At 40.2% G+C, this 9,512-nt stretch overlaps 1 long non-coding RNA gene across 1 annotated transcript; it reads left to right on the forward strand.

Moving 5' to 3' along the window:
- LOC133740792 (uncharacterized) lies at positions 1-2,952 on the forward strand. The gene is made up of 3 exons (XR_009861423.1): positions 1-941; positions 1,700-1,776; positions 2,707-2,952. It is a non-coding gene; the product is annotated as an uncharacterized LOC133740792 (long non-coding RNA).
- Positions 2,953-9,512: the final 6,560 nt, after the last annotated feature.

Raw genomic sequence — 9,512 nt, forward strand, 5'->3', positions numbered from 1 at the left:
ACCTCATCTTCCACTTACTAGTTATTGAATTTTCTGGTTTTATCACAAATTTATAGTGGCAAATACTTTGTTTAAAAAAATTGAGGTGTGCTCTTTGTGTTTCAAGCATTAAGAGAGGTAGTGCGACACTAGTTGTATTTTACTCTACATGTTGATAGATGGTGGTGTACCAGCTCCAGAAGAAAAGAAAGAAAATCTCTCACTCTCTCCCTCTCTGCCGAAACCAGCAACCAAAACAGAGCATTCCTTCTCCAAGCTTGTTCTCGCTCCACAGGCCTTCGAATCGACCCAGACCACGTTCCACAGCTTCGCCTCTTCCTTTCGCAGCTGCCGGTAACAGCCTTTCGCCGTCTCGTGGGCCGTACACGGCGGTGGAGCACGAGGCCGGTTTACCCCCGTTTTGATTTCAAGCTTGATATCTCAAGTTACCATTCACCACTCCTCACCAAACTCCATCCACAAGCTCACCTCAACGTCCTGAAGCTCCCAGAAGTGGCCTTGCACGGCGGCGCTACTCGTGGTGGCGGCTGGAAGCCAGACCCGATCAAATCGAAAACCAAAGCTTCGATCGACATATCTCGCGCTACAGGATGTTGTTTTGAGTGTTTCTTGAACTGGTGAACTCAGAGTGAGGATCTGAACAACTTTCCAGAAGGCATCGAGGCCTGAAATTGAAGTTTTTACGTCGATCGGAGCCCTCGCCGGATTCTGCAAAATTCTGCAAATTTTCCGACCACCGAAGCTTTCGATCGGTATATCTCGAGCTACAGACCATATTTTTCTGTGATTCTTGAACCAATGCGTTCGTCTTGAGTTTCTTAACAACTCTCTAGAAGGAATCGAAGCCTGAAATTGAAGTTTTGACGTCGAAATCAAGCCTTGCCGGATTCTGCAAATTTCGCCGGATTCTGGAAATTTTCCGGCCACCTCGACTGTTCTAGGTAATTTCCGACCACTTCCTTTCGTTTTCAGACTTCATGCTAGTTATGAAAGTGGATCAACTCGTCATTTTGAACAAGTTTGTAGTTGACGACTTTTGCATCGGAGGTGGTTGACCGCCGCGTTGACCGCCGTTGACCGCCCACTGACCGCCGCTTGTGGCGGCGTATTCGACCATATTTTGAGTTTTTATTATCTAGGTGATGATCTACGCATCCTTACGAGCGTTTTGATATATAACATGGTCATGTTAGAAAAAGTTGATAAATAGTGGATTTACGTTTTTACGTTACTATTTACGGTTTTTACGTTTTATCTTCGGTTTACGATCTGTGAAGATCAGACCATCGGTTTTACTTCAAATTTTAGTATGTTGATCGTATGACTGTCCCGATGACTTTGTGAGGTCACGGGCGAAGATCCGACCGTTGGATCTTCGTATAATTGAGAAATAGTTATTCGGAAGGCGATTCGTGAGAATCCGACCGTCGGATTTTCATATAATTTTGTGGAGATGTTAGTAAGGGCGATTCAGGAAGATCTGACCGTTGGATCTTCGTGATAATTTTGGAGGATGATCCTAAGGGCGATCCGTGAGGATCCGACCGTTGGATCATCATTAAATTCAGATCCGACCGTTGGATCATCGTTTAATTTGAATCCGACCGTTGGATCATCATTATATTCAGATCTGACCGTTGGATCGTCGTTTAATTACATTTATGAGTTGTTGGCTAAGTTAAGATCATTATTGGATTAGGTTATTGACGGTTTGAGTTGGTGGACGATTGTGGATCGTATTTTGAGCTGAATTGAAGACGCAGCGGGATTATCGAGGTGAGTAAACCTCACGTGGTTCATATTACGAACCGAATAAATTTAATTACCTTATTTTGTCGTAATTGCGTGAAAATATTTATGGAATAAATATTTGTTTTAAAATCATATGGACTTGATCAATTACGGTCCATAGGTAAGTAAAATGATTTTAATTATACAAAATGAATTTCACGATTTTCTTGTGTGAACTATAGTTGGTATTAGTGATTATCCCTGAGCGGATAATTACGTATATATATATTTACGTGATTATATGTGAATGGCGTGACATTGAAGAGTGTGAAATTGAGATGATTAAATTATTATAAATTGACATGTGACTTACCATATTTATATGTGATGAACATGATTGATGAGTTCTTGTTAATATTCATGATTTACATTGGAGGATGTATAGAGTCAGAGAATGTAGGGTTCTGAGGATGAGGTGTCCGAAGTTCGACGGTTAAGGATAACCGGAGTGTTTGTGTACTGAGGACGGGGATGTCCAAGGTGCGACGGTTTATTATTAACCGAAGTTGTGTGCTGAGGACGGGGATGTCCAAAGCGCGACGGTTTATTATTAACCGAAGTATATGGTGCTGAGGACGGGGATGTCCAAAGCGCGACGGTTATAGTGTTAACCGAAGTATTTTTGCCGTTGCTTGACCCTAGGCCAAGGTGTCAGAGGTAACGAGGCAGTTAGAGCTCTAACGTGTTATGGGATGGGACCCAAGTGGTGATAGTGTTGTGAGATAGGACCAAAGTGGTGATATTGAATGGGTTTGACGTTTGCGTCGTGGATGTTGAGATTGTTGGTTGTGTTGTTGAGTTATAAGAATTGTAATTTAAAATCAACAGTTCTTTCTTGTTTACTCATACTGGCTGTAAAAAGCTTACCGGGTTTTGTGTTGTTGCAACTCCCGGTACACTATTCAAATTGTGTAGCGGGAAATCCTACAGGTCAGGAGAACCAGGACGGTGATCGGGCTGCTTAGAGTAGTGTTATGTGAATTACAGCATTATATTGTGAGGTTTGTTATGCTCATTTAGAGCTTTGCAATTTTACTTTGTAAGAGTGAATTGTAATAATTAACTCGAGGTTTTCGAGTTTTTGTGTTGAGTGGCGAGTGGTGTGTTTGTTTGTGAGAAAAAAATTCAGAACGTTATTTGTATTAATTGTTTATTCATGTTTCGGATTTGAATTGGTTATTCAAAATTCGGGGCGTGACAGCTTGCTTTCAAGGATCTTCAAGTTCTTCGTCTCAAGGCTTGTCATCCATCTTTCACGGTGTATTTCATACTTTCTTTTGTTTTCCTTTGTTTGATTCGTAGAGTTTTGAATTCTAGTTAACATGACGTTAAGGGCAAAGTTTAAAGCCCGTTTATATGTTTTGAAATAAAGTTGTGATTTCTTTATGTTGATTTCTAAGTTGCTTATGTGAGATTGCTTGATTGATTTTGGATTACAGAAAACTTTTATATGTATGTGTTCTTTGGTGGTCAACTTAGGATATATGCATGTAATTGGAGCTAGATTTAGGTAAACAATTCACCTAATAGTTTTGTGACCCTAAATCATAAGTAGTAAAGGCTTTGGACAAAAGTCGAAATCAATTAAGGAGGATTGCAAATAGATGAGCTTTCTCATACTAGGTTGTGCACTTTGGTTGACATCCTTTCTTTGTTCTTCATGCATTGAATATGTTCTTGAGTAGCTAGCTTTCTAGACTATGATTGCATGTTCAATAGGTTTAATTTAGGTGCTTTCACTTAGATTAAATATTCAAGGAAAGTAAAATATGGGAAATCGTTTGCTTATTAACGTTTCACATGGTCAACTTCTTTCTCATGACATAGATAATCAACTATAGGAATTGTAATTGGATTTCATTCATATGATTGTGGTTTTGATCTTTGTTCCTTGTGTTCCACCCTCGTATATGTGTTTTTACATTTTCTTTATTTTATTTATTTTAATTTTCAATTTTATAATCCTAAAATCCCCCCTCTTTATGTTAACTTGTATATATTTCTATTTTTTGTTTTATTTTTGTAAATAATACTTTCTACTTTTATTAGTTTTTTTTTTTTGCAATTACATGTGTACCCTCAATCCCCGGTTAGAACGATCCCTACTTATTCTATACTGACAACTACATTTTGCAGGGTTAAATTGCGAGCTTACTTTTAGCGTATCACTATCTTGTTGCAGCCACTTTTCATCAGCTCTAGTGTCATCAACAGAGGGAGAATCATAATCGGCCCTCTGAAATTGTGGAAGGCATGGATAAGAACCATCTACAATCCATGACCACGAAGGTAGTGCTGCATTATAAAATGCCAAGTGGGGTAATTTGCATCATCAAGACGAACAGAGACTGCATTACAAAGTTGATTTGAGGTTGCCATTTCAGATCTTGAAGAGCAACAGATGTAATTTCTTGAAAAGATTTCAGAGTATTGAAGAGGAACAAAATTCTGAATCTTGAAGACTTATGCCTATGAATCTGTAATACTTAAAAGTTGAATCTTGAGGAACAATTGCTACGGGATGAACCATAATCGAAGACGAACTTGCTACGAACTCAAAAATGATGAGGAACAACTATGAACATAGATCAAACTTGTGGTTTTGGCTTATAATTGTACAGCAAACTGAAAAACTTGATTCTTGATTTTGATGTACATGATCTCGATCTTGGTAATCAATCTCGATCTTGGTAATTAATCAGACAACAACAATGAAATATTCGAAGTAACCTTGGTGATTGATAATTGTATAGAAAAGATGAAGAAGATGCAATTTCTAGGGTTCTTGATCTAGTAATTTGGGAATTTCTTTTGGTAATTTAACAAAGAGAAAAAATTAATTGCAGCGGAAAGAAGCGAGACGAGCACTTGTCAAGCCGCCATGGGCTCTGATACCATGTTGGAAATTTAGGTATGAATCTAAAGGAGGAAGAAGATGAAGAAGGAAGAAAGATTTAGAGAGAAAAGATGAAGAAAATTACAATTGTAGTGACACTGTAGCTCTCTCTCTCTCTCTCTCTCCTTTTTTCCCTTCTTCTTCGTTGTTAGCTTTCTAGACCAGAAACTCCATAGCCATCTCTTTGCTTCCTTAGTCTTTCATATCAATCACACCATGCACTCTGATACCATGCTGAAAATCATGGTGTGATTGATATGAAAGACTAAGGAAGCAAAGAGATGGCAATGGACTTTCTGTGTAAACCCTAGAAAGCTAACAACAAAGAAGAAGGGAAAAAAGGAGAGAGAGAGTAACAGACTTGATATTTTCTCTGCAAGTTTGTTACAACATGCTTAGCTAATTTCATTACACGCCAACTAAGGCTTATATACTAACGCACATGCATGACAGATCAATTAGTCTAACTAATTGCTAACTGAACCATAGGATTCTTGACACGTGTCTAACAGAAAGCTATTAGCACAACTAATCTCCTCTTCTTGATCATTACTCTGATGTGTGACACGTGTGCTGCATTTCTCATCTGAGTGTTGGGAGAGCTGGTGATGATCTGACCCTTGATTAATTTGAACTGTAGTTCTTGAGCATTGATTCAGTTGACCTTGTTGACCTGAAACTTGCATTTGCATTCTGTACCTTTACAAATTTAGCTGTAGTTGCAGCTGCAGTAGTTTATCACAAGCAGGGAATTCGGAAGGACATGTTGGCTTGCTAGCTTCAATCTTTTGTATATAAGGGCAAAAATCTTGCGTTTGATGGCTACTCTAACAGGAGGAACACGACGCCTCCTTCCTACTGCAGCCCTTCTCGACACTGCTAATTGCGACGATCCACAGCCTTCATCATCTTGATCCCCTCCACCTCCGCCGTCTGAGTAGTACGTATATGTCCTTGTGTCTGTGAGCGAGAGAAAGAGAGAGGTCAAGTCTCTCTAAAAGATTGATGAGAAGAGTGGCTAGCTAGGTGGCTGCCTGAGATATGTAATATATTTTGGTGGAGATTGGAAGAGTATGAAGTTAGGAACCTTCGTCCCACTTTCATGCACTATACTGGGCTTTCACGCATAGTTCACAATGGGGGGCAATGGCAGTTCACTATATATTCTGTTGGTTAGTCGGTCGTATATTGTACCACTTGAACTTGTGTCAATGTGTGGCATGGCAGCTGCGCGCATTGAATGAATGATGAGTACAAACAGGTCAAAGATTTGAGAGAACACTATTCTTACCTCCTCCTTATGCAAATACTCTTTTTTTTTTGGAATACTTGAATAAAAATAAGAAAATTAATTTTGACAATCCAAGTATTTTAGGCTTGCATTTCACTTTTCAGTTTTATCTATAAAAAAATTGAGTGCAAGTTCTAAACGTATATGACAAGATAGTGTCAATATTAGCACAACAATAAAAAGCACTCTATTTGTTCATGTCCTATTTTCTCGCATTACAATGCGACATTTTGCACTCTATATCTACTGCTCAGTTCCAACTAGTGATTTTTTTTTTTCTTTGAAAAATAAATGATTTCATTACTCATTAGAGAGAAACATAGAGATGATTAGAGTTGACCTCCTCAAATTTGAAATTTGAGAATTTTTACATTTTTCGCTAGTACACAACCTAATTCAGCAATTCAACAATTGATTCTTTAGATTTCTGTGTCAAAATTGTATTTTCACTCTTGCACATAGAGGTAATACTAAGTTCACATTAGTGGATTTCCTCGTCCACATACAAACTATTTTAGCAATTTTCTTGTGTCAACACATGAACAAAAATTTGGACAACAATCTTAAAATGTGTTGGACTCTTCTGTTCTATGGTATTTGTAACATATAGGGAGGTGTGATTTACGAGTTCTGCACTACCTGCCTGCACTCTGTTGCAGCTGATAACGTTTGATGTACCTTTATCTCCTACTGTGTAGTCTCATTGCTGAGAATTAATTAGCACTCAATGTAACAAATAGTTCAAAAGCTTCTTGAGCAGTCTTCTCCATCAGTGCTCCACCACAAGTAGCATCGATCATCCTCATAATTGCTTGAGCAAACCTTCATACAAAAATTGCATCTGTATCCACTTGTCAAGTCCATGGTGAGGCCACTTGGCTATTATCTAGGTCTTTGAATCCATTGCAAACTCAAAAAGGACTCACCTTACTAGATTTATGATTCACAGGACTGCAATGTACTATTGATGGTACGTGGCCTTCAGGTGAAGATGATAGAACAGAAAGATGGTTACTCCTTTCGATCCTGAAGACATTTTAAGAGTCTTGCTTCTTCTGGTGGGCTCGTATTAGCCTTAGCCTGTGCTTTATTACACGTAGTCATTCCCCCCTGTTCCTTTAGTCTTTTCAACGGTACTTGAATCTTAAGTCGCGGTCATGTCTCGCCTCCTGGGTATAGTGACCGGTTCCCTGTTTTCCCCGAATTTCATCAGTTCCAGGCTCAAGTGCCTGCTCATCCATCTTCATTCCAAGGTGAACATTTCCATTGAGTGACTGTAACTGCTATGGTTTACAGTCAATAGTTCTTAACCAACCCCGAGCTTTATAAAGCTTTTAAGAGAGAATAGGGAGTAAGGGGGTCTTAAGTAAGCCGCTTTACACTAACTTCCGTTCATAGTCTCTTCTCTGTTGCAATGCTCTCTTGATCAAATGGTCCCAGCTATTTTTGCTTTACGCCTAGGTGTTAATCCAAAAGAGTTAGTAAGGCTGCTTGTAGAGCATTTTTGGGTTATTATCCAATCCCAATCCTACTTAACTGCACCTTCTCTCATTTTCTCCATTTTCGAGAGAGGTTATGGGTTCCTATAGCAATTCACGCTTTCTTTAGTAGATTCTTCAAGCTTTGTTATATGGAAAAAAAAAAATGACACTACTCTGTTTTTATTATAGGTAAAACATTTTCTGTATATGACAGAAAACAGAAAGCCTAAACCCTAAAAGAAAACAGAAAAAATTACTGCCATACTGTGCAACCCTTTGCATTATAAAGAAAAAGAAAACACACCCGGCCCTAACTACTTTTTTCTTGAGAAAAATTCAGGTACCGTCCCCAAACTATTCTGCCAATGCCAATTTGATACCCAAACTCTCAAAAGTATCAATGTGATACCTAAAGACTTATATTGGCATCAACGTGATACTTCCGTCAAAAAAATCCAACGACTCCGTTTGTTTGCTGACGTGGCAAGCACGTGAGCAAAAAAAAAAGGGCAAAATAGACTTTTTACCCTCTTTTTTTTTAATTCATTTCTTTTTCTTCTTCTTCTTCTTCTTCAACCTGACTCTTCTTCTTCTCTCTCCACCTCCTCTCTCTCCTCTCCTTCTCCACCACCCAAACCATCACTAACCCCACCGATATCCTCTCCTCTCCTTCTCCCCGCCTTCATCGACCGCGACCCCTCCCTCAAGTCCCTCATCTCCTGCCTCGACCTCACCGCCAACCCCAACTCCATATCCCTGCCGAACTCCGCTTCTCCTATCACCCTCTACCGCCGCCGCCGCCAACCCAACCCATCCTCTTCAATTTCTCAGCATCCAACCACCGAGCTCGAAGAAGAAGCAGACCCAGAAGAAGATTTAAGAACTTTCATAACTATCATGTAAGCTGGAAATGACCGGAAGTGGTCGAAATTACCTAAAACAGTCGAGGTGGCCGGAAATTTTCCAGAAACCGGCGAAGAATTGCAGAAACCGGCGAGGCTTGAATTCGACTTCAAAACTTCAACTATACGCTTCGATCCCTTCTGGATAATTGTTCAGAACTTCAAGGTGAACTCAATGGTTCAAGAATCACAGGAAACGATGGTCTACAGCTAGAGATATCTGGATCGAAAGTTTCGGTGGCCGGAAAAATTCCAGAATCCGGCGAGCTTGAGTTCGACGTAAAAACTTCCACCAATGGCTTCGATTCCTTCTGGAGATTTGTTCAGAAACTCAAGGTGATCCCCTCAGTTCAAGAATCACAAGAAATGGTGGTCTGTAGCTCGAGATATCCGGGTCGATAGCTCGGTTTCGATTTTGATCGGGTCTGGCTTCCAGCCGCCACCACGCGCAGATCTTCCGTGAAAGGGCACTTCTGGGAGCTTCTGGAGGTTGAGGCGAGCTCGAGGATGAAGTTTGGTGAGGATTGATGGCCGGTAGCTTGAGATATCAAGCTTGGAACCAAAACGAGCTCAAACCGGCCTCGTGTTCCACCGCCGTGTACGGCTCAAGAGCCGGCGAAAGGCTACCACCGACAGCTGCGCAAGGAATAGGCGAAGGCGTGGGACGTGGTCTGGGGTCAATTGATGTCCTGTGGAGCGAGAACCATCTTGGAGAAGGAATGCTCTGTTTTGGTTGCTGGTTTCGGCAGAGAGAGAGAGAGTGAGAGAGAGCGAGAGAGAGTGTGAGCCTTTGCTGGTGTTGGTCGTTCACTCAACCACCGAGCTCGAAGAAGAAGCAGACCCAGAAGAAGATTTAAAAAAAAAATTGGTGATGAGATTTAACATCAGGGTCATTTTGGTCTTTTCTCTCTCTTTCTTTTCTGACTTGTTTGCCACGTCAGCAAACAGACGGAACTGTTAGATTTTTTTGACGGAAGTATCACGTTGATGCTAATTTAGGTCTTTGGGTATCACATTGATACTTTTGAGAGTTCGGGTATCAAATTGGCCTTGGCAGAATAGTTTGGGGACGGTAGCTGAATTTTTCTCTTTTTTCTTATCATAATCACCGAGAAACCAATAAAAGCCAAAATATTTTCCTAGTTTAGCAC

The sequence above is a fragment of the Rosa rugosa genome, chromosome 3 (assembly GCF_958449725.1).
Source record: "Rosa rugosa chromosome 3, drRosRugo1.1, whole genome shotgun sequence".
In the NCBI taxonomy this organism is placed as follows: Eukaryota; Viridiplantae; Streptophyta; class Magnoliopsida; order Rosales; family Rosaceae; genus Rosa; species Rosa rugosa.